At 41.6% G+C, this 27358-nt stretch overlaps 1 pseudogene; it reads left to right on the forward strand.

The window, feature by feature from the left end:
• LOC102436711 overlaps positions 1-27358 on the forward strand; it is a 52807-nt pseudogene that overhangs the window by 20747 nt on the left and 4702 nt on the right.

Below are 27358 nucleotides of genomic sequence, written 5' to 3' on the forward strand. Positions count from 1 at the left end.
AAAAGTGTTTGTTTATATATGAGTCATATGCACTCCCTTGGGGGCTCGGAGATATTCCAGGCTTCTGCAGATGTCTCAGGAGCAATTTACATGGAGTGTGGAGAGCTGGTGATCTATATCTATGAACCATAGGAAAGGGGAATCTACTTTTGCCTTAAAAATGAATCAGGGCACAATAGCACCACAGAGAGGAGGACATATTCTATATTCGCATGTGATAGCCCCGCATGAATATGAAAAATGGATGACTTATAGGGTCTTTCTACCATGATCATATTTTTGCTTTTCTAGTCATACAGTTAGATTCATGTGAATTGGCTTCTTTAGCTTAGCAATATGCATTTAAGAATTATCTATGTCTTTCTATGCCTTGATATGTCATTTATTTTTATTGCTAAATAGTATTCTCTTGTATGGATATACCATAGTTTGCTCACCCATTCTTCAATTGAAAGACATCTTCCTTGCTTCCTATTCTTGACATTTCTGGATAAGGCTCCTGTAAACATTCATGTGCAGGTATGTGTGCAGACATGTTTTAAGCCATTTGGGTGAATATTGAGGTGTATGTAATTACTGGATTGTATGGTAAGCGTATATTTAGGTTTGTAAGAAACTGCTAAACTGTCTTTCAAAAGGTCTGTGCCATTTTGCATTCCCATCAGCAATAAATAAAAGTTGCTTTTGCTCCACCTGCTTCCCAGCATTTGGCATCACAGCTGCTTTAGGATTTAGCTTTGTAATAGTAATCACTATGCAGTGGTATCTCATTATTATAGTTTTTTCAGTTTTCTAATGACATGATTTTGAGCATCTTTTCATATACATATTTGCCATCTGTATGTATATTCTTGGTGCGGTGTCCAATTATTTTCCATTTTGAACTGGGTTGCTTTCTTATTGTTCTGTTTTCAGAGTTCTATGTATATTTAGGATACAGGCCCTTTATCAAATACTAGAGGCCCAGTGCACAAATATGTGCACTAATGGGGTCCCTCGGCCTGGCTGGCGATTGGGGCCAATCAGGGCTGTTTGGGGCTGACTGGCAGGAGGGGAGGGACCAAGGGAGGTTGGCTGGTGTGGGAGGTTGACTGTGGGAGTGTACTAACCACCAGGAGGCAGTTCCTGTGTTGAGAATCCACCCCCTGGTGATGAGTATGCATCATAGGGACTGGTTGACCAGTCCTAATGGTCACTTAGGCTTTTATATGTATACTAGAGGCCCGGTGCACGAATTCGTGCATGGGTGGGGTCCCTCGGCTTGGCTGGCGATCGGGGCCATCTCACCCACTCCCGATCGGGGCCAGCTGGCTGGGGGGAGGGACGGTGGGAGGTTGGCTGTGGGAGCACACTGACCACCAGGGGGCAGCTCCTGCATTGAGCGTCTTCCCCCTGGTGGTCAGTGTGCATCATAGCTACTGGCCGGTCATCCGATCATAAAGGTCGGTTAGGCTTTTATATATATAGATAGATGTGTTTTGTAAATATCTTTTTCCATGAAGTGGCTTGGCTTTTTATTCCCTTGTGAGTTGCTTTTGCAGCACAGAGTGTTCTAATTATTAAAAAGTCCAATTTATGACTTTTTTCCTTTCATGGTTATGCCTTTTGCGTTGTATTTAAGAAGTCATTCTTATATCCAAGGATGCCTAGATTTTTTATTATGCTAGCTTCTAGAAATTGTATTATTTTTCATTAAACATTTAGGTTTATAATCTATTTTAAATTAGTCTTTTGCTAAAAGGTGTAAGTCCTGTGTCTAAATTGAGTGTTGTGTTTGTCCAATTGTTCCAGCACTATTTATTGAAAAGAATATTCTTCATTCAAATTTGCTTTTGCTCCTTTGTCAAAGATTAGGTCACTGTAATTGTATGAATCTACTTCTGGGCTCTCTATTCTGTTCCATTGGTCTATTTGTATAAATATGTATCTTTGCCAGTACTGCCCTATCATGATTATTACAGTGTTACACTAATGCTTACATTTGGATAGTGTCAGTCCTCAGACTTTGTTCTACTTCAACATTGTGTTTGAGATTTTGATTGCTTTTTCTTTGCATATGAACTTTAGAATTAGCTTATTAATTTGTTAATCTGCACAAAATAACTTGCTTCAATTTTGACTGGGATTGTGTTGAAGTTGTAGATGCAGTTGGGAAGAACTGGCAGCTTAACAGTACTAAATTTTCTATTTTGGGGGGTTGCTATGTAAATGATGTTTATTTAATTTCAAATTCCAATTGTTCATTGCTGGTATGCAAAAAGGCAATGGACTTTTTTATGTCAGACCTATATATTGCCAGGACTCAGTGTTTCCTACACAAACAATCATGCCATCTGTGAACAAAGACAGTTTTATTCCTTCATGTCCAATTTGTGTACCTGTTATTTCCTTTTCTTTTCTTATTGCATTAGCTAAGACTTCCATCATGATGTTGAGTAGGAGTGGTGAGAGAGGATACCCGTGACTTGTTTTGGACATGAGGAGAAAAGCATTCATTTTTCACTATTAAATATGACAATTGTTGTAGATTTATTTATCTATTTTTTAAATCAAGCTGAGGAGGAACCAGTTTTTGATTTCTTTGAAATCTATTTATTTCCTGTTTTCAATTTTATTGATTTCTGCCCTTTCACTATTTGTTTTATCCTGCTTGTTTTAGATTTAATTTGCTCCTATTCTACAAGTTTTCTAAAGTAGTAACTTATATTATTGATTTTTATATCATCTTTTTCCTAATATTCATATTTGATGCTATAAATTTTCCTCTAACACTATGTTCATAGCATCCCAGAATTTTGATAATTTCTATATTTATTTTTATCAAGTCCACAGTATAATTTATCTTGATAATTCTTTTTGTTTGTTTTGTTGTTGTTTGTTTTTTTTTGTTTTTTTTTTGGTCACAGGTCATTTAGAATGTTGCTGTGTAATCTCCAATTATTTGGAGATTTTCCAGCTGTCTTTCTGTTATTGATTTCTAGTTTAAGTCCAACTTGGTCCAAGATCATATGTTGAATAATTTTTATTTTTTAAATAATTTGCCATGGCCAGTATGGCTCAGTTGGTTGGAATGTAATGTCCCTTGCACTGAAAGGTTGAAGGTTCGATTACCAGTTCAGGGCACATACCTAGCATTTGGGGTTCAATTCCTGGATTGGGGCATGTATAGGACACAGTAAATCTCTCTCTCTCTCTCTCTCTCTCGGTCTCTGTCTCTGTCTCAGTCTCTCTCTCTCCCCACCCCCACTCTTCCTTCCTCTCTCTCTAAAATCAGTAAAAAACATATCCTATTGTGAGGATTAAAAAAATATCTTAAGTCATGTTTTATGGTCAGAATATAGTATAGGCTGCGAACAGTCCATGTGAGCTTGCGAAGGATGCTTATTCTACTGCTCTCGAATGAAGTGTCCTACAGGTGTCAGCTAGGATCGCTGATTAATGTGCTGTTCAGTTCAACCACATCCTTCCTGATTCTCTGCCTGCTGGGCCTGCCAATTACCGATGCAGGCTCCCAGGACAATGGTGGGTTTTCTAGTCCTTCCATCCCAGCAGCTTTGCCTTACATGTTTTGATACTTTCTTGTTGGGTTGTGCACATTAAGAATTGTTATGCCTTCTTGGGTTTTTGCCACTTTTACAATATGAAAGCCCCTCTTTATCGACAATCATCTTTCTTGCTCTGAAGTTGGCTTTGTCTGAAATTAATATAGCTACTCCAGCTTCCTTTTTATTACTGTTGGTACTAGTATGATATATTTTCTCCATTTCTTATCTTTAGTCTGTCTCTAAAAAGTCACTCTATAGAGTTTCTATTTGAAACTGTGAAAAGTCATTTTTTTTTTGTAGAGAACATATAATTGGGTCTTATTTTTAAAAATACATTCTGACAATCTCTGTTTTTATTTTTTATTTTTTAAAATTTCTTTATTGATTAAGGTATTACATATGTGTCCTCATTCCCCCATTACCCCCCCCCAACCCCCCCTTATGCCCTCACCCCCCCTGTTGTCTGTATTCATTGGTTAGGCACACATACAAGTCCTTTGGTTGATCTCTCCCCCTTACTCCCACCCTCCCCTACCTTCCCTCTGAGGTTTGACAGTCTGATCGATGGTTCTTTGTCTCTGGATCTGTTTTTGTTCACCAGTTAATCACCTTCAAATTTAAAGTGATTATTGACATAGTTGAATTAGTATCTACCACTTTCTGTTTTATTTTATTGAATTTATTTTGGTGACATTGGTTTGTAAAACCATACAGGTTTCAAGTGTACAACTCAGTGAAACATCACCTGTACACTGCATCTTGCTTCCATTGTCCCAAGTAAAGTCTCTTTCCATTCTCATTCCCCCTCACCTTTGCCCGCCTCCATCTACTTCCCACCTCCCCCTTCCACCCCCTCTTTCCCTCTTGCTATCACCATAATGTGCTCTGTGTTTATATAATGTTTGTTGCTTGATCCCTTCACTTTCATTCAACTGGCTCCCTAAACCCCCTGACCTCTGACCGCTGTCAGTCTGCTCCATGCATCCATGCCTCTGGTTCTATTATGTTCGTCAGTTTATTTTGTTCATTACATTCCACATCTAAGTGAGATCATGTGATATTTTTCTTTCTCTAATTGGCTTACTTCACTTAGCATAATAATCTCCAGGTCCATCCATGCTGTCACAAAGGGTATGATTTCCTTTTTTTTTTAATTTTTTTATGGCCGGGCAGTATTCCCTTGTGTAAATGTACCATGGCTTTTTTAGCCACTTTATTTATTGCCCTTGTTCTTTGTTTCTTTTATTAACTTTTTACCCCACTTTTTTGACTTATCTGTTTTTTTATCATTTTATAAGATTTATTTTTCTTTCATTTTTTGTAATATAAATTATAACACTTTTAAAACTTTTTTAGTGGTTGCCCAAGAATTTGCAATATACATTTATACTTAGTGTACGTCTACTTTCAAATAACACCATACTGCTTCACTGGCATTGTAGGTAATTTATAACGGAGTATTACCAATGCCTCCTACCCATTATTTTTTATTAATTTTTTAAAAAATATTTTATTTTATTGTTGATAGTATTACAGATGTCTCCCACTTCCACCCCCTTTACCTCCCTCCACCCAGTCCTCCCCCCCAAGGTATTCACCACCCTATTGCCCATGTCCATGGGCTATGCATATCTATCTATCTATATATAAAAGCCTAAGTGACCATTATGACTGGCCAGTAGCTATGATGTGCACTGACCACCAGGTGGGCAGATGCTCAATGCATGAACTGCCCCTGGTGGTCAGTGTGCTCTCACAGCCAACCTCCAGTGACTGGCCAACCTCCCACAGCCCCTTCCCCCAGCCGGCCGGCCAACCTCCTGCAGTCCCTCCCCCGGGCCAGCCAACCTCCCGTGGACCCTCCCCCTGGCTGGCTGGCCAGCCAGTATGGGACTGGGCAAGACGGCCCCGATCGCCAGCCAGGCCAAGGGACCCCACCCATGCATGAATTCATGCACCAGGCCTCTAGTAAGTATATAAGTTCTTTGGTTTCTCTCTCCTCGTCCTCTGACCCTCACATGGAGGTATGTCAGTCTGTTCCATGCCTCCCTGTTTTAGGTCTTATTTTTTTGGTCAGTTAGTTTTGTTCATTAGATTCCATAAATAAATGAGATCACGTGATATTTGTCTTTCTCAGATTGGCTTATTTCACTTAGCATAATAGTATCCAGATCCATTCTTTGTAATATTCTTGTCATTCATCTAACTTATCCACAAACTTCATACCAAGTACATTGTTGCCATTGTTATTTTAACCACACTGTTATCTTCTAGATCATTAGAAATAAAAAAAAATAGATTTTATTTTACCTTTATTATTTCTCAAACACTTTTCTTTATGTAGACCTAAGTTTCTTCCTTCCTTCCTTCCTTCCTTCCTTCCTTCCTTCCTTCCTTCCTTCCTTCCTTCCTTCCTTCCTTCCTCCTTCCTCCTTCCTTTCTTCCTCTCTTTCTTTCTTTCTTTCTTTCTTTCTTTCTTTCTTTCTTTATTTATTTTTTTGTATTCTCACTTGAAGATATTTTTCATTGATCTTTTAGGGAGAGTGGAAGAGAGAGGGAAAGATGGGGAGAAAAATCAATGTGAGAGAAACACATTGACTGGTTGCCTCCTACACACACCCTAACCAGGGCCTGGGCCAGGGAAGAGCCTGCAACCAAGGTACATGCCCTTGACCACAATCTAACTTGGGACCCTTTGATCTATAGGCTGATGCTCTATCCACTGAGTCAAACTGGCTAGGACTGTAGAATGTCTTTTAATAATCATTGCAAAGTAGGTCTACTGTTGACAAATACATACAATTTTTATGTATCTAAGAAATCTTTATTTCTCTTCACCTGTGAAGGATAGTTTTGCTGGATACAGAATTTTGGTTTGGTGGCTTTTACCTCCCAATATATTTAATACTTTACTCCAATATTCCTGCTTGAATGATATCTGAAGACAGTGTGTTGTAATTCTTATCTTTGTTTCTTTGTAGGTGAGATTTTTTCTCCTTTTTTTTTCTTTCAATATTTTCTTTTTGTCTGTTTTTATTTTAAGTTTGAATATGATATCCCTAAGGTATATATATTTTGATATTTATCCAGTTGATATTCTTGCATTTTCCTGGATCTGTGATTTAGTGTCTGTCATTAAGTGTGGAAAATTCTCAGCCTTTATTCCTTTATTACTTCAAATAGTTTCTGCTTCTCTCTCTCTCTCTCTCTCTCTCTCTCTCTCTCTCCTTTATTTATTTACTAGGGGGTCCCTCAGCCCAGCCTGTGCCCGCCTGTGCCCTCTCGCAGTCTGGGACCCCTCGGGGGATGACCACCTGCTGGCTTAGGACCGCTCCCCAGGGGATTGGGCCTAAGCTGGCAGTCAGACATCCCTCGGGCAGCCCGACAGCCCTCGGGGGATGTCCACTTGCCAGCGGAGAGCAGGCCTAAGCTGCAGTTGGACATCCTTAGCGCTGCTGAGGAGGCGGGAGAGGCTCCCACCACCACTGCTGTACTGGCAGCCATCAGCCTGGTTTGTGGCTGAGCAGAACTCCCCCTGTGGGAGCGCACTGACCACCAGGGGGCAGCTCCTGAATTGAGTGTCTGCCCTTTGGTGGTCAGTGTGTGTCATAGTGACCAGTCATTCCCAGTCGTTCTACTGTTAGGGTCAATTTGCATATTACCCTTTTATTATATAGGATAGAGGCCTGGTGCACGGGTGGGGGCCGGCTGGTTTGCCCTGAAGGGTGTCCGGGATCAGAGTGGGGGTTCCGCTGGGGTGCCTGGCCAGCCTGGGTTAGGGGCTGAGGGCCGTTTTCAGGCTGGCCACACCCCCTTCAGGGTGGGGGGTCCTGCTTGGGTGCCTGGCCAGTCTGGGTGAGGGGCTGATGGCTGTTTACAGGCTGGCCACAGCCCCCAGTCACCCAAGCTCCCAGTGGAGGCTGGCTGGAAGCAGGTATCTGGGATTTATTTATCTTCTATAATTGAAACTTTTTTGCCTTGAGCAGAGGCCTCAGCCGGCCAGGGAAGGCTGGAAGCTTGGCTTCCTCCATTGCCGGGGCAACCAAGCCTCTTGCTTGCTCCAGCTCCATGGCTGCTGGCCGCCATCTTGGTTGGGTTATTTTGCATATAGTCACTCTGATTGGCTGGTGGGCGTGGCTTGGGCATAGCGGAGGTGTGGTCAATTTGCATGTTTCTCTTTTATTAGATTAGGTTTACTTTTTGGTAATACCATTATACATAACTTTTGCAGTTGTCCCATAGCTCTTAGGTATTCTGTTTCTTCTTAATTTTTTCCCCCTTTGCTTTTCTATTTGGAAACTTTGTATTGACATATCTTTCAGATCACCAATTTCCCCCCTCAATTATGTCTATTTTTCTACTGAGCCCATCAAAGACATTCTTTATTTCTGTTATTGGTATGTTTTTAGAATTTAACTTCAATTTTTTTTTCTGAAGATTTTTTATTTCCTGTATATATTATCCATATATATTTTCATGTTAGACACTTTTCTATTAGAACACTTTTAAATTGCTGGTATCAAATTCGTGCATCCATATCTGAATAGTTTCTAATGTTGCTTTGTGTCTTCAAACTGTATTATTTTGCCTATTAGCATGACTTGTAATTTTTTGTTGTTGAAAGCTGGGTAAAAAGATTGGAGGTAAACAGGCCTTAATTGTGAGGTTTTATGTATCTAGCTAAAAGTTAATCCGTGTTTACTGTTTACTGTGCCTCTAGCCATGGGAGCTTAAAATTTCTTCTGGTGTTCTTATTTTTGCATTTCTTGTTTTCTAAGTGTTTCCCTAAAGAATTTTTAAATAAGACTTGAGATGTGCAGTGCCTTCAGCTCCAATCCTATTGTTATACAGGAGCCCTACTGATGTGGTGGTGAGGTGTGGGAGAGGGGAAGCATTCAGTGGCCCTGTGGCGAGGGCTCAGTCTCAGTGAGCTACTCCTTTAATTGTGAACTTCAAAGTACATCTCAGTTTTCCTCATCCTCAGTGAAACAGGAAGCCTGGAGAGGGTAGGAGTTAGGTGTTTCCCTTTCCCCAGGCTGATTAGGCTCTGGTATAACCCATGTCTGTTAGCTCAGGTGATACTATCCAGGCCTTTGTTAAGGAGAACAGAAGGCTCTGGGCATATTTCAAATTGGTTACTATTCTCCTCTGGCACCAAGTGTCAGGGAATTTTTCTCTGATGTTCACTCAAAGAAAATGATGGGGCTCCTGGAAGTAAGTCTTATGAAAGTGTGGGATCACTTTTAAGTTTGCCTCCCTAGCCATTTTATTTCTCAAGCTAGTCTGCACTTAGTTTTCAATAATTAGTCAATTACCCCATCAGGGTTTCTAGGAGTTTCTAGCTCCAGCACAGTTTTTGGCTTCAGCTCCCAGCAAACTGTGATTCTTTTTATTCCACTCAATCTCTCCAGTCTTCAGGGTGGTGGGTTGCCTCGTGAGCTCTGTTTCCTGATAGATCAGAGATCTAAGATTAGTTTGTCCTGCCTTTTTATTGTTGAAATGATGGCAGGGATGCCTTTCAAAATTTTAAAGATCAGACTGAAAATTGGTAGTACTTTTACTTCTATTTTTTAATATGTATACATTAATGAAACATCCTATATAATAAAAGGCTAATATGCAAATTGTCCCCTCGGGAGTTTGACCAACTATGAGTTCGACTGCTCACTATTACGTGTGCTGACCAGCAGGGGGTGGCATGAAACAAAGGAAGGCCCTGGCCAGCAGCCAACAGCCTACAGCAGGGGGAAGGAAGGCCCGGATCGGCCCTGATTGCCAGCCAGGTCTACGGACCCTATCCATGCATAGATTCTGTGCACCAGGCCTCTAGTCATATTATAAATCCACAAACACAATCTTCATGAAAACATATAAGTCCATTCTATAGTCATATGTATTATAGCAAAGAGATATGAGGAAATGATTTTGAAAATTCAAGTTAGTCTATCCTAAATATGTTAGTGTATATGTAGAACAAGCTATGTATCACAAGGACCTCAGAAGAAGAAAGTATTACCTTTATGTGGTTCCTTGATTTATATAAAAATAATAAAGAGACTCTAAATAGTTCACAGTTTACACAATCACTGCCACATATATATGAAGGACCCAAGAACACCTTTATTGCTCTGACTTGACAGTTTCCTTACACAGATCTCTCTTCCGGGTCAGTCTGAGCATTGTCTGGAGTGAAAGAGAAATGAAGGAGGAGAGAGCCAGTAGTCCAGGACACTGACAACTTTCTTGCGATGATCATTTATTTTCTATCTAATTAGCATTGGGGTGGAAGATGCTTCCCGGGTACCATGGACTTATACGTAAAATGTTTCTAGGTGGTCAACTCTGCTGCTCCAGAAAGTCTCCGAGGGAAGAAAGCAGATCTCCTGACACAGCAGATCCAAGGAAGTGATAAAAGGGGAGACTTGCCCAATCTCATATTAAGTATCTTTTTGGATGACCTTTTAAATCTCTATTGACATGAACTTTAAAGCTGGAGAGTACGTGACTTATACAAAAAATACCCATGTCGTGTATAATAATGCTCTTTAGTACACACCTAAATGCTTAAATATTTTATTTTTTATGGCTTTTCTCTCCTGACTGAGGAAAACAGAAAAATTCATAATAGTAAATAAGAGTGACATACATTTTTTTCTGTAACAGGGTATATATGTTTCTAATTACAAAATGAGTGTGTAACTCATAAAATGTATGAAACGGAGTCTAAGGTTTACTTTTGTACAATTAATAAAAATAATCTGAATAAAAATAAATTCCAACAGGGAGACCAATAGGGTTAACCTGAAGTCCAGATAAATGGCTAGATAAATGCAGCTGAAAATTGCACAACTGCATCCTTGATTGTGTATGTTTTTATAAAGTGTAAGCCATAAGTCAAATATAAATATTTATTATTTTACAAAATGGTCATGTCTTGTACACTGTATAAAGCCAAAGTAACTATGATTAATGTATAATCATAATCCAGTGTGATTATGGTTTCCTGCTACCATTTACATATTGGCTTAAATTTATTAGAAAGCAACCACCTCTTACTTTTATTAGATTGAATAAATCATAATTTTAAATGCTAATAATCAATGTGAGTTTAACAAGACTCATATTGTTAAACTGTATGTATATGCTTATGATACCATTGTAATTAGCTAGTTATTAATAACTAGGGGCCCAGTGCACAAATTCATGCACTCTGAAAGGATCTGTGGGCCGCAAGGCTGTGGTGGGCACAGGGGCGGGTCTTGGACCATCCTCTGCACCCCTGCCAGGCCTCTCCCGCTGCAGTCCCTGGTCCCTGTCTGCTGGCAGCCCTGCTCCCACCGCCGCTGCTCTCACGCGCTGATGGCGTCAGCCCCGCTCGCTCCCACTGACAGCACGGAGTGATTGGGGCTGGCACCAGCAGCGGGTGCAAGCGGGGCCAGCGCTGTCAGCAGGTGCGAGTGGTGGCTGCTGCCCTGATTGAGCATCAGGAGCAGGGGAGGTGAAGAAGCCCTCAGGGGAGATCTGGGCTGACAGCTGCTGCTCGCACCCGCTGAAGGCACCAAATGATCGGGACTGGAGCTGGGCACCAGCAGTGGGTGAAAGCATCAGCTCTGGTGCCGGCTGTGGGTGGTAGTGGGACCAGTGCTGGCAGTGGGTGCGAGCAGCAGCTCTGGTGCTGGCAGCGGATACGAGTGGGGCCGTTGCTGGAGCGGGTGTGAGAGGTGGCTGCTGGCCCTGATCGCCCCTCAGGAGCAGGGGGAAGTGGAGAAGCCCTGAGGAGCGATTGGGGCCAGCAGCCACTGCTCGCACCCGCTGACAGTGCCGAGCGATCGGGGCCGGCACCAGGCACCGGCAGCAAGTGCGAGTGCTGGGTGGGACCACGGCATGTGGGAGGGAGCAAATAATTTTCAGTAACCACCAGAATCTCGCCCTGATGACAGCGACCATACCCTGCTTTTGTCTGGTGCCCCTATTCACCCTCTCCACCATCCTGCAATGGCCAACGCCCACCATGTTCTGCTCTCTGCCACCTGCTGCCCATGCCCACCATGTTCCCTTCACACACCCTGGTGGTCAGTGCACATCATAGCAACTGGTTGTTCAGTTGTTTGGTTGTTCTGCCGTTCAGTCTATTTGCATATTAGCCTTTTATTATATAGGAAGGAGGAGGATAGAAAAGGAACAATGGGGGAAGCTAAACATTATAGGCATGCCATTAGGCAAGTTCACCAGGAAGCTACAAATTTGCACTCCCCACGAAATCACTAGTCTATTCCCTGCAAAACACTGGACAAAGGATGGGTAGACACATGCGCAGGAAAGTTGGGGTGGCATAGGGAAGGTACTTGCCTCTCAGTCATACCTGCAAACAGAAATCATTGGCCAAAATGGGTATAGCCACTGCAAGTGTGCAAAAATTTGGGGATACATGATCTCTTTAACAAAGGAGCTCTCTTGCTGCTCTTAGCACTCATGGCTGTGACTCTTGAGTTCCTTGCATTTGCCAGTATGGCCCACGGCCCTGCGGACCCCACATGCAATGGGCTGGTGGACTGCAGTGGAGACACCACTGAGCCAGCCTGATGCTGGACTGGACCCAGCTCAACATGGAAGGGAACTCTGGACACTGGTCTGATCTCAGCCCCAAGAAGCCCAGCTGCACTTCTTCTATGACTGACTAAGGGACATGGGACTTTGGAAACCCAGGGGTGTAATTCCATAGGAATACAACTTTCTATGATATTTCATCCTCCCATGTGAGTCTCAGAACGTTCTTTTCCTTGGGATGTCGCAAGAAATCCACTCCCAGCAGAAACCAGGTGAGAGGAGGCCCTCTCCCCTCTGATGACATATTCTCTCCTTAATTTCATCAGAATAGTCATTGTATCAAGACTATAGTCTTGTGACTAGGTGGATAATAACTAATAAAATTCATAATAATTCTATTTTTATCGAATTTACTGTTGAAGCACTTTTTATAGCAAGGATATGGCAATGATAAGAGGGAAAATGTAATGGCATTTTGGGGTGATATGAAGAAATTCTGGTCAGCTTCTTTCTATTCTCATTTCTGCATTAAACCATTAGATGATTTACACCAATCATTTTTTAAAAATATATTTTATTTTATTTTTTTACAGAGAGGAATAGAGAGGGATAGAGAGTCAGTAACATCAATGAGAGAGAAACATTGATCAGCTGCCTCCTGCACACCCCCATGTTCCTGCAACCAAGGTACATGCCCTTGACCAGAATCGAACCTGGGACCTTTCAGTTTGCAGGCCGATGCTCTAGCCACTGAGCCAAACCAGTTAGGGCTACACCAATCATTTTTATTTCTCCTTCTAAATCTGTTTCCTTGTCTTTAAATTTAGTTGAACAAGTCTTTAAATTCTCGTCTGCTCGAAAGGCTGTCTGAATCCACCAGGTTGCTAAGATTACTGGCCGGACTCCCATCTCCATGGCCACCAAGTTAATGTGTGCATTACTCATGTGGGCTTGAAATATAATTTATATTGAGGTTCACCAGAGAGTCAGATTTCATTGCCATCACTTCCTGCCCTGAGTGCTGAACACATACAAAGGTCCCAAAAAGTTAGTCTAAATGAGAAAATTCATTTGAAACAAAGTGAATGTGTTGGCAGTGCTATTGTTTAACATTATGGGTAGGTGGAGCTTTTACCCATTCTTGTCCTGCATTCAGTGTAGTTTGATTTCATAAGACCCACTAAAAAATGCAAACCTTTATTCCAATCGGCAGCACCACATACCCCTTGCAAATGTTTCACACAGGTCAGCAGGGCTGTGGCCTATTGGGGCACACTTCTATTGTGTGTTCTACAGTCTCAATGACTAGTAACCCATGTTCATTGAACACTCTGCATCAAGCCAGGTTCTACGTTTCCATGTAGTAACTCACTATAAGCCCTGACAATTGACTATTTCCCCCATTTTATTGAGAAGGAAATACAAAGATAAAGGGTCTAATTTCTTGGCCCAAATTACTCAGCCTGCAAGTAAGAGAGCCAGGCTTTGAACTCATAGTCTGGTGCTGAAGTCCATAATTATAACTATTGCTAGAGGCCCAGCATGCAAAATCGCGCATGGTAGCCTGCCGCTGTTTGCAGCCTCGCCCACCTGCCCGGTGCGGCTCGCTGCACTCGCCGCCCTGCCCACCCACCACCTGCCTTGCTGTGATTGCAGGGGAGGGACCAAGAGGTGCTCAATGCACCTCATGTTGACCAGTCATTTGGTCGTCCTGGTCATCACAACACTGGCTTTTTATATAGAGAGACTAGAGGCCCGGTGCACAAAAATTTGTGCACTCGGGGTGGAGGGAGGGTCCCTCAGCCCGGCCTGTGCCCTCTCGCAGTCTGGGACCCCTCAGGAGATAACGACCTGCTGGCTTAGGCCCGCTCCCGGGTGGCAGAGGGCAGGCCCAATCCCTAGGTGCAGCCCCTGGTCGGGCTCAGAGCAGGGCCGATTGGGGAGTTGGGGCGCCCCCCCCCCGTCATGCACAGAGCAGGGAGGATTGGGAGGTTGCAATGCCACCCTCAGTCACGCTCAGGGTAGGGCCGATTAGGGGTTGGGGCACCGCCCCCTGTCACACTCAAGGCAGGGTCCATGGGGAGGTTGCGGCGCCACCCCCTGTCACACACAGAGCAGGGTCGATCAGGGGGTTGAGGAGCTCCCCCCTGTCACACACAGAGCAGGGCCCATCAGGGGGTTAGGGAGCTCCCCCCTGTCATGCACAGAGTAGGACCGATAGGGGAATTGGGGCACCGCGCCCTGTCACACACAGAGCAGGGCAGATCAGGGGGTTGGGGCGCCGCCCTCTATCACCCACAGAGCAGGGCCGATCAGGGGGTTGGGGCGCCGCCACTGTCACACTCAGGGCAGGGCTGATGGGGAGGTTATGGCTCTACCCTAACAGTCGCTGTCATCAGGGCAAACCTCTGATGGCTACTGAAAATTCTTTGCTCACACGTGCTGTAGTCTCGCCCAACATTCGCACCTGCTACCAGCCCCGCTTGCACCTGCTGTTGGTGCTGGAGCTGCCACTCACACCCACTGCCAGAGCTGGCCCTGCTCACACCTGCAGCTGGCACCAGAGCCACCACTTGCACTCGCTGCCATCGCCTGGCGCTGGTCCTGATCACTCGGTGCCATCAGCAGGTACAAGAAGCGGCTGCCTGCCCCGATCACCCTTGAGGGCTTCTCCACCTTTTCTTGCTCCTTGAGGGGTGATTGGGACAGCAGCCGCCACTCACACATGCTGCTGGCACTGGCCCCAATCGCTTCACACTGTCAGCAGGTGCAAGTAGGGCCAGTGCCATCAACACGTGGGAGCGGCGGCAGCAGGAGTGTGGCTGCAGCAGAGAGGGGACTGGGGGCCATAGCGGGGTGGTGTGGAGGATGGGCCAAGACCCACCCCTGTGTCCACTGTAGCCTCATGGCCCACAGTTCCTTTCAAGGTGCACGAATTCATGCACTGGGCACCTCATAGTTACATAGATGCTAAACTTCAAATTATAGCTACTGCTTTTGTAAGGTTCATGTACAATACTTTTCCTATAAATAATCCTTGAAAGCCTTAGCTAAGCCTAACCAAGTGAAGTATTCCAGTCCTTGTCCTTTTAGGATCCATTACAACTCTTTGTAGTGTTTCTGCACTGTCTGGCAAATATTTCTGTGCCAGGATAATTACTATTAAGATGGTCATTTGCTTATAGTGGGACTTTCACCACAACTCTGTACTATCCCGCACCTAGCACAGAGCATGGCACCAGTACACATATTTGTCTATAAACTTTGGATTCCTTAGGTTCACTTTAATCCATTGACTTGAGGTGCCATCTCCAAATATAACATGCCTGGAAATCTAATTTTCCTTTCTCAAAACTGAAGGGGTTTCCTTTATTCTTACATGCATTTTGCAAGTGTTAGCTATTGTTATCTCCTTAATGGTCTCTCTTTCTTCTATGTGGCCTTTCTCTGATGTCTTCTCTCCCTGAGCAAGTGTCATGGTACTAAAAGTGGTTTTAGATTTCCTGATAAGAAGACACAGTTTCATCCACTAAATATTTACTGAACACTTACAACACGCTAAGCACTTTCAGGTTGAGTGTGACTCAGTGAAGGTTACATGTCTCAGAAAGAGTTGACAACCCTATGTTTCCTGTCTAGAGTTAGTCAATATTTGTTGCTCCTGTAATGCTTACCCACTTCATCCCTGGCATGTGTTGTTGCAATATAATGGTAGAGACCTGCTGGGGACACTAAGGAGAATTAATTAATCAATCAATTGCATGTTAACAATGGGTTTTCTGAAAGAGTCCACATTTTTAAGAAAGACAGGAAAGCGGGATCGGGAGGACCCCAGTTCTCTTGATGAACTGAAGCAACTTTATTAGCCACACAATACTATTTATACACAACACACTGAATAGGAGGTCTGTCAAGAGATATGTATTCTTTGTTCCTCTTAATCTCTAAGGGAGAGACACTTTCATCCACTAAATATTTACTGAACACTTACAACACGCTAAGCACTTTCAGGTTGAGTGTGACTCAGTGAAGGTTACATGTCTCAGAAAGAGTTGACAACCCTATGTTTCCTGTCTAGAGTTAGTCAATATTTGTTGCTCCTGTAATGCTTACCCACTTCATCCCTGGCATGTGTTGTTGCAATATAATGGTAGAGACCTGCTGGGGACACTAAGGAGAATTAATTAATCAATCAATTGCATGTTAACAATGGGTTTTCTGAAAGAGTCCACATTTTTATTAGAAGTACATTCTAATGATGTTTCCAAGTAATATTGAATATTTAATGCCCTGTGAAGCATCTCAGAGGAAACCTTTAATTGTGGTAATCTTAATATAAAATGAAGGGTGACTTTTAGAAAATGTATATTCTCCTGAATGGTAGATTGATTTTGTGAGGGAGTTGATGTTCAGGCATCTTTGGAACTGAGGGTTTCTTCTTTCCTGATATGGGTTTTATTTTATCCAGCTGGGAGTTATGTCTTGATATGCTTTACAGATAGTATTCAGTATCAGTAAAATCACATATGTGATCTGCGAGAAAGCATGCATAAGCCTCCAAATACATACCAAGATAAACCAAACCTTCTGGGGAAGGAGCATGAATATAATGAGAGTTGAAGAATGAAAAAATACCAAGCATTCCGATCCCTGTTGCTGTCCCAGTAGCTGGGGCCATTTTGGTGTTGGACTATCCTTTTAAAAGAAGAACAGTCTGACTTATGGAGTCTTTCAAGATTTTGTTGTGTGTAGGAAGCACCCTGAAAACAAGACCATAAAATGTCTGTTGCATGGCTCTCAAAACAAACCATGCTAACAAGGTTTACATATGAAAAGTGCTTTCTTACGTTGCCACTGACAATTCTGCTTTTGACTTAGAGACGTTACCCTTGGAAGATCTTTTCGCAGGAGCTCTCAGGACATGGTGAATGCTGCTCATATTTTCATCTTTCCCTCTTGTCTGGCATTAATAGATTTTATATAGTAATACATTTTATATAGCAAATAGAAGATACTGAAGGAAAAATATCCTATACTAGAGGCCTGGTGCACGAATTCGTGCACGGGTGGGTCTGGCCGGCCTGCCCCAATCGGGGCCAATCGTGCTGGCCAGGGGGAGGGGCCTCAGGCAGTTGGCTGGTGACCCCACCCCCGATGGGAGGGGCTATCTGGGGGAGGAGCCACAGGCTATTGGCAGGCCAGCCCCACCCCTCACCGGGGTGGGGGGTGCCAATCTAGGGCAAGGCTGGCCAGGGGGAGGGCCTGCCCACCCCCTGGTTGAACTCCCAGTTGAACTCCAGGTTGAGGGGACAATTTGCATATTAGCCTTTTATTATATAGGATAATAAAGAGCTAATATGCTAATTAGACTGGACAGCAGAATGACCTTCTGAAATGATGAGTGGGTGGGGCCATGGGGCAGCAAGGGCTGTGAGGGCCGAGGCAGCTGGGGCTGTGAGGGTTGAGCCCCTTGCATGGATTTTGTGCATCGGGCCTCTAGTTCTAAGATAAAAGGGAGTGTGTGCAACACTGGAAGGATAGGGTTTAATAAAAAAACCACTATAAGATGAAAGGGAAAGTGAGGGTATGTATTTATTCCTGTATAAGAAAAGAATAAGGCCCACTTGGCTTTGCTCAGTGGTTAGAGTGCCGATCCTCCCAACAAAGGGTCTGGGGTTTGATTCCTGGTTAAGGGAACATATCTGGATTGCTGGTTGGGTCCTTGGCCCCAGTCAGGGTGTGATTGGGAGACAACCAATTGCTATATCTTCTCTCTCACATTGATGTGTCTCTCTCTCCTCTCTCTCTCTCTCTCCCCTTTCTCCCCCTTGCACTCCCTCTAAAAATCAATGGGACTGTGAGGGTTCCAAACAAATAAGAAAGCATTGTTCCTGGACTCTGTCACTTCGGGGGCAGTTCAAAATCTCTCCTCCAAGCTGAGTTACACCTGGAGTCATCCCCAGCAGTCTTGGCCCCACTCTACCCCGTGTCTTTCTCTGCCTGCAGCTCCGAGCTCTGGGGCAGGGTGTAGGAAGATGAATTAGCAAAGAGAGTGTGTACATGCACAGAGACAAAGTGAGAGGAAGAAAGCTGGAGGAGGAATGTGGTGAGAGTGGCACAGTTTTGGATTTTGTTCAGAGGGTTTAGACTTCAAGAACCTGAAAGATCTTTCTACAGATGTTCATGGTCCTTCCACTGGTGTTTTATAGAAGAAGTAAAGGAAATTCTATGAGGCTGTAGGAGTAGCTAAGGAAGACTGTAATGTAAATGTTCCATATTATATTCATCAATACATTTATTTAACTTTTAAATTTAAACATAAGTCAGTGCAATGGATAATATAAATTGTGGCCCAGTGTATTAAATTAATCATTTAAAATAAAAGATCTGATCACTCAGTAATTAAAAACAAAATATTAAATGGTAAACCACTTGTGGTCCCAGAATTTTCAAAGAATCACTGTGTCATTTGTTTGTATAAAATATATTCATTTAAGAAAATTACAAATCATTTCTGAAAGGCCACTCAAGCCAAATACAGAGAGTCATGTGCCATGGAAGATGAAGATCAAGCCGAATGCAACACAGTTTGAAAGACCCAACGATCTTATTAACAATGTAAAGATGCAAATAGTTATCATATGAAATGTATTCTAACCTGGAATGTTGGAATTAATTTGTGACAAGTTTCATTCTTACAACTTGAAAGAACACTTTAAAGTGAGGTCTTATTCCTTTCCTCTTATGCTAAAATATGAGGTCATGTTGGAATCTTGACAACACAGCAATATGCTTATTAGCTTCACTCGGAATTAGGTTCCTGAAGGGTTTAATTTTTTTTCTAAAGTTTTTAAAAGACAATTTTTCTTTAATTGCCACATGTTTTGTCATTAAATAGAAATGCATAATACATAAATTAATATTGTTCTCAATGAAAAATGTACTTAATGATCATCATAATTGCTCACACTTATTGAGTCTTTGTTCAGCATAAAGCATTGGTATAAGAATGTGGGAGGTATTAGTTCACTTGGTACAGCAACACCATAAGTCCCTGGTATTAAACCCATTTTGCAGATTAAAAAACAGTGCCCCAGAAATAATCATTTACATGTGGATAGAAAACGAAATGAAGATTGTGGGTGGAAGAAATCACAATAATCCACAAGGAGTGACTGTTTAATTAAATATCTAATGAATGAGCATGTTATTTGCTATTCACTTGCTATGATGAACTTACACTGCTCAGTCCCTCAAACTGTATGTGCTGCATCTAAAGGTTCCAAACAAGTTAAATGAATAGAACAGACACATACCTTGTTCCTGCTAACCATCGTGTCATCTGTAATGGTGAATTAGTGAATTGTAAATACAACAAAGGCCCACCAAGGCCAAACACTGCGGGACAACAATGCCATTCACAGTTCTCATTCCCTCCTCACAGCCTTCCCTTACTGCATATGGGCTCCTGGGAGCTGCTCACAGAGTGATTGCAGCTGAAACAAAAATCTTTCTTTTATTATTATTTATTTATTGTCTAAAGTTGTACATATGTCTTCTTTTTCCCTGATTGACCCCCTTCCCAGCCATTCCCACCCCTGGCAAGCCCCCACCGCCCCAGTGTCTCTGTCCATTGGTTACACTAACATGCATGCATACAAGTCCTTTGGCTGTTCTCTAACCCCCCCTTCCCTGCCATTTGTCTCTGGATCTATTCTTGTTCATCAAATTATGTTGATCATTATATTCCACAAATGAATGAGATCATGTAATATTTATCTTTCTCCGACTGGCTTATTTTGCTTAGCATAATGCTCTCCAGCTCCATCCATGCTGTTGCAAATGGTAAGAGTTCCTTCTCTTTTATAGCGGCATAGTACTCCATTGTGTAGATGTACCACAGGTTTTTAATCCACTCATCTGCTGATGGGCACTTAGGCTGTTTCCAAATCTTAGCTTTCGTAAATTGTGCTGCTGTGAACATATGGGTGCATATATCCTTTATGATTGGTGTTTCTGGTTTCTTGGGAGTGAGAATTTCCTAGAAGTGAGATTACTGGGCCTAATGGGAGTTCCATTTTTACCTTTTTGAGGAAACTCTATACTGTCTTCCATAGTGGCTGCACCAGTCTGCATTCCCACCAGCAGTGCATGAGGGTTCCTTTCTCTCCACATCCTCACCAGCACTTGTCGTTTGTTGATTTGTTGATGATAGCCATTCTGATAGGTAGGAGATGGTATCTCATTGTTGTTTTGCCACGCTTCTCAAAACTGCCTGGTACTGGCACAAGAACAGACATATAGACCAATGGAACAGAACAGAGAACCCAGAAATTGACCCAAGCCATTATGTTCAATTAATATTTAACAAAGGAGGCAAGAGCATACAATGGAGTCAAGACAGTCTCTTCAATAAATGGTGCAGGGAAATTTGTTCTGATACATGCAAAAAATGAAACTAGATTGCCAACCTACACCATACACAAAAACAAACTCAAAATGGCTAAAGGACTTAAATGTAAGACGGGAAACCATAAAAATCCTACAAGACTCAATAGGCAGCAAAATATCAGACATATGTCGTAGCAATATCTTAGCGACACAGCTCATAGGGCAATGGAGACTAAAGAGAAAATAAACAAATGGGACTACATCAAAATAAAAAGCTTCTGCACAGCAAAAGAAACCATCAACAAAACAACAAGAAAGCCCACTGCATGGGAGAACATATTTGCCAATGTTATCTCTGATAAGGGTTTAATCTCCAAAATTTATACGGAACTCATATAACTTAACAAAAGGAAAAACCATCCAATTTAAAAATGGGTAAAGGACCTAAACAGACACTTCTTGAAAGTGGACATACAGAAGGCCAAGAGGAATATGAAAAAATACTCAAACTCACTAATCATCTGAGAGATGCAAATCAAAACAACAATGAGGTACTACCTCACACCTGTCAGAATGGCTATCATCAACAAATCAATAAATGATAAGTGCTGGCGAGGATGTGGAGAAAAAAACAAAACCCTTGTACACTACTGGTGGGAATGCAGACTGGTGTAGCCACTGTGGAAAACAGTATGGAGTTTCCTCAAAAAGTTAAAAATGGAATTCCTATTTGACTCAGTAATCCCACTACTAGGAATATATCAGAAACACCAATCAGAAAGAATATATGCACCCCTATGTTCACAGCAGCACAATTTACAAAAGTTAAGATTTGGAAACAGCCTAAGTGCCCATCAGCAGATGAGTGGATTAGAAAACTGTGGTACATCTACACAATGGAATACTACGCTGCTGTAAAAAAGAAAGAACTCTTACAATTTGCAATAGCATGGATGGACCTGGAGAACATTATGCTAAGTGAAATAAGCCAGTCGGAGAAAGATAAATATTACATGATATCACTCATTTGTGGATTATAATGAACAACATAATCTGATGAACAAAAATAGATCCAGAGACATAGAAGCATCAAACAGACCGTCAAACCTAAGAGGGAACATAGGGGTGGGTGTGAAGGGGGTGGGGGGAGAAGGGGTAAGAGATCAACCAAAGGACTTGTGTGCATAGATATAAGCATAACCAGTGAACACAGACAGTAGGAGGGTGTGGGCATGTGCTGGGGGTTGGGATTGGCAGGGGAGAGTTCAATGGGGAAAAAGGAGACATATGTAATACTTTAAATAATAAAGAATTAAAATTAAAAATAATAAAGTTGGTTTTCTATAGACAACATATAGTATGTTTTTTAAATCTATTATGTTAGTCTCTCTCCTTTTTAATTTGTTATTTCGAATATTCACATTTAAAGCTACCTTTTTATATACTTAGATTGAGAACTACCATATTTATAACTGTTCTCTGTTTCACTTATTCTTTGTTTCTTTTTAAACTTCCTAACTTTTTTCTGCCTCCTTTGTTTTAATTGAGCATTTTAAGTGATTCAGCCTCCTTTTTTGTCATATCAGTTATTCATCTTTAAAAAAATAGTATTTATACTAAATTGAAAATACACTTTAATTAACTTAGATTTACTTTTAATAATAATATCATTCTTCCTCATGTGTAGTGCAGATAAATTAGAATATTCCCAATTCTTCCTTCCCATCCCTGATACATTGCTATTATTCATAGACTTATTCATGTGCTATGATCATCCAATACATTGTTACTATGATTACTTTAAATAAATAAGCATCTATTATATCACTTAATTTTAAGAAAAATGAAATATTTTATGTACCCTCAATTATTCCTTCTTCAGTGGTTTTCTTTTCATTATGTAGATTCAAGTTTCAGAGCAAATCCCTTTCCTACCTCATTAATAATTTAAAAAACTTTTCCTGCAAGACCATCTGCTAGCAGTAAATCCCTCCATTTCTCTTTGAAAGTCTTTATTTTATCTTTACTTTTGAAGGATAATTCATCAGATATAAAATTTAAGGAGATTGTCGTTTTCTTCCCGTAATTCAAATATTTCACACACTTCTTGCACACATGGTTTCTGCTGATACCTTTAATACAATTCTTCCTCTTATTCCTGTACTAGAGGCCCAGTGCACCAAAATTTGTGCACTTGGGAGGGGCTCTCAGCCAGGCCTACGCACTCTCGCAGTCCAGGATCCCTTGGGGGAGGTCCACCTGCTGGCTTAGGCCCGCTCCCCGGGGGATTGGGCCTAAGCTGGCAGTCAGACATCCCTCTGGAAGCCCAGGAACCCTCGGGAAATGTCCCAATGATGGCTCCTAAGCCTCAGTCGGACATCCTTAGCTCTGCTGAGGAGTCAGGAGAGGCTCTTGCGACTGCTGCTGCACTCGCAGCTGTCAGCCCGGCTTGTGGCTGAGTGGAGCTCCCCCTGTGGGAGCTCACTGACCACCAGGGGGCAGTTCCTGCATTGAGCATCTGCCCCCTGGTGGTCAGTGCATATTATAGTGACTGGTCGTTTCAGGTTGTTAGGCTGCTGGGGTGAATTTGCATATTACCCTTTTATTATATAGGATAAGCATCATTCCCCTCCCACAGCCAATTTCAGGATTTTCTCTTTGTTTTTTGTTTTCTGAAGTTTAAATAAAACATGCCTATGTGAACTTTTGGGGGATTTATTCTTCTTGGTGTTCTCAGAGATCCTGGATCTGGGGCTTGATGTATGTCATTATTTTTGGAAAGATTTCAAGTTCTCAGTTTTTTCTCTTTATTTTCTCTTTCTTCTCTGTTTGGAATTACAATTGGGCATATGTTACATCTGTTGATATTATGCCACTGTTCTTGATGTTGATTCTTATCTCAGCTATGATTGCTACCTCAACCATGTCCAGTTTACTGATGAGTCCAATATTTCTGCTAAAATATTATTTTATTTCTTTTCTATTTTTATTAGAATGTTTCTCTTCTTACATTAGCTATATGTTATTTTTGTTGTCTACTTTTTCCATTAGAACCCCTAACATATTTATTATCATTATTTTAAACTAGAGGCCCGATGCACGAAATTCATGCCCTCACAGCTGCTGTGGCTTGCCTCCCCCGAGGGGAAATAAGTCTCAGGTAAAGTTTTCCTTTCTCCCTTTGCCATGGAGAATTCTGTAGCTGTGTTCATAAAGACTGTTAATCCCTCCACCCTGCGAGTAATGAAGGGGTCTTTCTAGTTCTTCATGTAATAATGATGGGGCTCCTGCAGCTGAAGCTCATGACAGTTTAGGAGCTCATAAGACTGAAGCTTCCAGGAGTTTCTCGTTCTCATGCTAGTCAAGACTCCCCCTGCACCTATTTGTCAAAATCCCACTTAAGTGTTCCTACCAGTTTACGGCTCCATTGGCTTCTGCTCATTAGGCAGACAGCAGGGACTCTCTAGATTTGCCCATCTTACCAGACTGTGGGGTAGTGTTTTGCCAGAAGCTCTCTAATGGGTCCAAGAAAAATTGCTGCTGCCAATTTCCTCAGCGTTTCTTGTTTTAAGTATAAGAGTGGCGACTACCAGGGTCTTCACCTGTCAGCGCTGAAACAGGGAGTCTTGCCACTGTCTTTTTAAATTTCTACCTTCTTTTTATTAAAAGGTTAAGAACCTAACCTTCTTCTATTCTTAGAGGGAAAAGTACATAATCATTTTGTCTCATCTGCTTAGATAAATTCTTAATTTGGAATAATTTTAAAAAATATTCTTCTTGAACTATGTTACAGACTTTTGTTCAGACATATTTACAATTTTTATTAAAATATTATTTTATTATAAGTCCAAGTTCAACTCCTCATCAGCCATAATTATCTAATAAACTATGAATTAGGAAATATAAGATCTTTAAGAGAAAAAAGAGTAAATCTGACATGTTTCTTATGGAAGCAAATGCAAGCAGAGCCTAAAATGCACTTGCCTGTTTGATTCTTCTGCTTGTTGTATGAGTGAATGTTCTCTCTTTCAAGGACTTGAGAGGGTCTCGTTAAAGAGCGGCTTGTTGGATCCGGTGTAAGAACTCCCTTCCGGTGAAATTCTTAGTTTCAGGTATGTGGCCAGGAGTGACACTGAGTTTACGTCTGTGGAAATGTTATACTTGGTAAAGTTACAAATGCAAAATAGTCTCATAAGGAATAGTCAATCCATAGAGTTTGTTACTTCACTCCTGAGGAGAGGGGGAGTGGAATCCAAGGGGAAAAAATGGTGAGGACGTCATTAATTTTGTTGTTGTTGCGAGTGTCATATAATGTCCTTTTTAAGCTCCCCTCCTCCTTGCCCTGCAGCAAAACAAAATTAGAAATATTTGCGACGGAATAAGAAAAGTGACTTACACCATGTTTTTAATATTTCTTTTTTTGTTGTTTTGTGGAAATTCATACAAAAATCATCAATATTTTCCAAGATAACCAATTTTAATAAAGTTTTGAAGGAAAACACGGGTAATTCTGTTTTCTATACTCACTGAATCAGAGCGATGAGAAGAGTCCTTAAACTGTACCATGTGACTCATTGAATCCAGTTGGGAAACTAGACACCTGTTTTCATGGCTTTCTGAGAGGTCTCACCTGGGCTCCAGTTTATCCACATTGGCATATTTAATCAATATTATTATAGCTTCCAATGCTTACAGGTAGAAAGGATGATAGCAAGAGTTACAAGTACTTTGTAATAGACTTTTTATATAACTTATTTCAAATAGCTTAAGATGCATACAAGTCGCAGGGAGCTTCCCCTGATATAGCAATTTTCTTTTTTTTAAAATATATTATATTGATTTTTTTTACAGAGAGGAAGGGAGAGGGATAGAGAGTTAGAAACATCGATGAGAGAGAAACATCAATCAGCTGCCTCCTGCACATTCCCCACTGGGTATGTGCCCGCAACCAAGGTACATGCCCTTGACCGGAATAGAACCCGGGACCCTTGAGTCCACAGGCCGACACTCTATCCACTGAGCCAAACCAGCTAGGGCTGATATAGCAATTTTCAATCTTTTTCATCTCATGGCTCACATAAACGAATTACTAAAATTCTTCATCACACCAAAATATATGATGTCTTTTGCAGATCTGATAAAAAATAGGTATAATTTTGATCTATTCACACTGGACAGCTATTGTTGTGTTGGCTGTTGTCATTTTTTAAATTTGACAGTCTAAGGGAAAAGCAGTCAGTGCCCCTGACTAAATAGTCAGGTATTGCTTGTTTTAAAAATTCTTGCAGCACACCAGTTGAAAATCACTGCCCTAATGTATTGTCACAATTAGAATATTCATGTTTGTTCTAACAGATTTTTATAAAAGCAGAATCTATGCTAATCCCAGCCCACAAAAACAATTACTGCATAGCCATCGGGAATTTTTATACTCTATGGTATGGTCGGAATCCTAAATAATAAGTAAGACCAAAAGATACACAATTCTCATGCCTCCTGATCCCATGTTCCAAGACTATTTCGCTGTCGTAGGTTGGCTGTAGAGTGCTTTCTTCTTTGCTCACTGAGCTATCAGATGGAATCTCCATGGAACAAACATTGAAAGAAGTCAGCTGATGAGCTCCCATGTGCAGCTGCAGGAGAACTACTGTCCCATCTATGTTCGGGGACACAAGTAGAGTGTTTCAGAGGAGCCGAGGGTATCATTTGATATATTACCAAATCCCAGATATTTCTTCAATGTCAACCCTTATCGAGTCATAGCTTTCTGTTAACTCCCAGCATACCTTTTTCCTTTGGACTAATAAGGTGTTTCATGAGAAGTAGGCAAATGTAATTTTACCAAAGTGAGGATGGGCAGGATCATAGAGTTATTTCTTTACTATTTTTTTTGTAGGTCAAATATCACAATTTCATATTGTCAAACAAATTGCAACTAGAAACATGAATGAGAAGAGTGGAATTCTAACGGAAAAGTATTCTTAAAATATTTTGAGCCCTGACCGGTTTGGCTCAGCGGATAGAGCGTCGGCCTGTGGACTCAAGGGTCCCGGGTTCGATTCCGGTCAAGGGCATGTACCTGGGTTGCGTGCACATCCCCAGTGGGGAGTGTGCAGGAGGCAGCTGATCGATGTTTCTCTCTCATCGATGTTTCTAACTCTCTATCCCTCTCCCTTCCTCTCTGTAAAAAAATCAATAAAATATATTTTAAAAAAATATTTTGAAACTTTTTAATTTTCAGTGCCTTTTCAACATTAAGAAAAACACCACAAAGTTCAGATATTATTGGCATTACTGAGAAAAGTTCACACTAGCCGTGCTCTCTGCATACATTTCCCGGTGTTGCTAAATGCTGCTCGGTGTGAGTCGCTCTGATGCCATGTTACAAATGCTGCAATTTTAAAATTGGTTCTCTAGGTAATAGCATTTCTGACAAATTAATAATGTGATGCTTTGCTCGGCCCATGAGATTTTTCATTACATATTCCCCAACTGTTATTTACAATATGATGACAACACGTAATTTGTCAGGAAGTGAAGAACAGCGGGAGTAGCTCTAAGAGATGAACACAAACAAATCTTTAGCACAGGAGGAGTGGGCAGTGGTCATTCTGAAAACTCACCGGCCACTGCCTCCTTTTTCCTTTCTTCTGCGTGTTTCACTCCTCTCCACTGACTCATCTATGCATAGACTAGAGCAAAGATGAAATATATGTAAATATTAAAATGCTGTTTATGCTTTGGTATAATCATCAAAATATCTTGGAAAAAAATACTATGGTTCTTTCAAAGTTAGAACGCTAATATAACATAGACAAACAATGGATTCAATTACAGGTTTGCAAATGGTCAATTGCCCCCCAAAATAGTGATGT

The sequence above is a fragment of the Myotis lucifugus genome, unplaced genomic scaffold (genome assembly GCF_000147115.1).
Source record: "Myotis lucifugus unplaced genomic scaffold, Myoluc2.0 scaffold_325, whole genome shotgun sequence".
NCBI classification, from domain to species: Eukaryota; Metazoa; Chordata; class Mammalia; order Chiroptera; family Vespertilionidae; genus Myotis; species Myotis lucifugus.